The sequence below is a fragment of the Elephantulus edwardii genome, unplaced genomic scaffold (assembly GCF_000299155.1).
Source record: "Elephantulus edwardii isolate Elephantulus edwardi_28Jun2011 unplaced genomic scaffold, EleEdw1.0 scaffold00300, whole genome shotgun sequence".
NCBI classification, from domain to species: Eukaryota; Metazoa; Chordata; class Mammalia; order Macroscelidea; family Macroscelididae; genus Elephantulus; species Elephantulus edwardii.
In genome coordinates this window covers 1,850,551-1,853,172 of record NW_006400050.1, presented here as the reverse complement: position 1 = coordinate 1,853,172, position 2,622 = coordinate 1,850,551, and positions in this window count along the sequence as shown.

The following is a 2,622-nucleotide window of genomic DNA, read 5'->3' as shown; positions in this document are numbered from 1 at the left end:
AGCTAGTGTAGAAAAAAGCCACTGGTGGGTTATATCTTGGGCCTGCAGGAGGGTGAAGAGTTAACAAAATTTTTAAGATGACCAAACAGTTTACACCCAATTTTCAAGTAAATCAAAAACACCCTCCAGAATCCAACAGTCCCAAGCTGGAGACTCACTTTCAGGCAGCATTAAATTGACTTTTAAATGGAAAAGTCTGCCCACCAGATCCTGATTGCTTAAACAAGAGGCTTCTAGACCAAAGCTGACTGTTCATGAAATCAGAAACAGCCTATCAGCTTAAACTTGGTTATTAACAAAATCTAAAAAATATTCCATTTACACCCAGCTCTCAAGTATATAAAAGGACTTTCCCTCCAGAATCCAACTGCTTCAAGATGGAGACTCACCTACAGGAAAGACTCAATAGACTTTTAAATACAAAGGCTTGCCCACCAGGTCCTAATTGTTTAAACAAGAGGATCATAACTAGTTGTGGCTGACATTGAGAAGAATAAGAATCCCACAGCACTTAATTGTGCTCATATAGAAACTGTATCTAACTAGGGTCCTATCGAGTGAACACAGCAGGTGAACACTATAGTTTATAATTGAGAAGAGAATGTGTCAAGGTTGTGTTGCAATCTGTATGCTGAGAAAATTATTTTCAAGAAGCTGGACTCAATGAATAGGAGTGTGGCATCAGGATTGGAGGGAGATTCATCAATAACATGTGTTATGTAGATAACTCAACCTTGTTTGCTGAAAGTGAGGAAGACTTGAAGCACTTGTTGCAGAAAATCAAGGAATGCAGCCTTCAGTATGAATTGCATCTCAATATCAAGAAGACGAAGATAGTCAGCTTTATGATGGATGGCGTGGAGATTGAAACTGTCAATAGCTTCCTCTTACTTGGATCCATAATTAATACCCTTGGTAAAAATGGTTAGGAAATAAGGAGACACTGTGAAAATCTGTAGTTTTGGACCTCTCCAAATTATTGAGGATTAATGATGTCAGTTTGAGGACGTAGGTGCATCTGATTCAGGCTATGGTCTTTCTGATTACTTACTATGCATCTGAGAGCTGGATAATGACTAAAAGTGACAGAAAAAGAATTGACGCCTTTGAGCTGTGGTGTCTGAGAAGAGCACTGAACATCCCATGGATGGCCAAGAGAACAAACAGAAATGTCTTGGAAAGGGTACAGCTGGAGTGCTATTTGGGGATAAGAATGATGAGACTTAACCTCACATACTTTGGGCATGTTGCTCTGAGGGGCTAGTCTTTGGAGAAGGACATGATGCTGGGAAGGATGGAGGGTGGGCGCAGGAGAAGAAGATGGTCAACTGGGTGGATTGGCACGGTGACGGCTACAATGAGATGGTGTGTGTGGGAGGATGAGGATGGCATCAGATATAACAGGGTTCATATCTTTTGTTCATAGGCTTGCTATGAGTCATACTCAACTTAACCGTACCTAACAACAACAATGAAAAATCTTGCTGAATATATTATACCACAACGGTAACAGTAAACTGCTGGAGAACTTCCAGAAGTTCAAGCTGAATTTAGAAGAATATTTCTCAGCAGGGATTGCATTGCTGATTTCAAAAGGTTCTTGCCTGAAAGCAAAAAAGCTCTGCTTCACTTACTTTGGGCACGTGGCCATGAGAGATCAGTCCTTGGAGAAGGACATCATGCTTGGAAGATTAGACAGACAGCGCAGGAGAGGGAGACCCCAGATGAGATGGATTGATACAGTAACTGGGGGTGATGGGGATTGGTGTGTCAGAATTAGTGAGACTGGCTCAGGACAGGGAAGGGTTCAGAGCTGCTGTACATAGGGTTGCTATGCATCACAGGTGACTCAACCAATAACATTCTATGACAGGTTTGGAAGCAGGAGTGGCATCCACTTCTTAAACAACTTGCTTCCGGAAACTCTATGAACTTTGCTAAATGTCAATAGTTTTAGAGGGCCTTTTTTTTTTGTTCATAGGATATTCTGAGTCCTGCTCCATTCGAAGGCAATCAACAACAACAATAACAACATATCATGCACAGATTTTAATCTAAGGCCCTCAGACCTGGTTTTAATTGTTTTTGGTCAGACATTCTTCTAAGTGGTATAGCACTGGTCTGTCAATTTTCAGTACAGTGGTTGCTGTGATTCTAAACACTGTGACACTGATGTGTCAAATGCAATAATGGTTACTCATGGTGGACAGTATTTGGTGAAGCTCCCAGATTAAAATAGACTTGGAAGTAGGAGTGGTATTCCCTTCTGAAATAGCTTGCCTTTGGAAACCTCTATGAATGTGAAGAATCGATGAAAGTTATACAAGTGTTCAAGTCTTTCATTTATAGTTTCTTTATGAGTTGTCACAAACAGATTCATCCTGGAGAGGGTTAAACCGGGCTGTTCCTTGGAAGCAAGGATTCTGGGGCTTTGTCTGACATACTTTGGACATGTTGTAAGGAGGGACAAGTCCTTGGAGAGGGACATCATGCTTGGGAGGGTAGAGGGACAGCGCAAGAGGGGAAGGCCCTCTTTCAGGTGGATTGATACAGTGACTGGAGTAATAGGGATGGGTGTGTCAGAGGCAGTGCGATTGGCACAGGATAGAGCAGGGTTTAGGG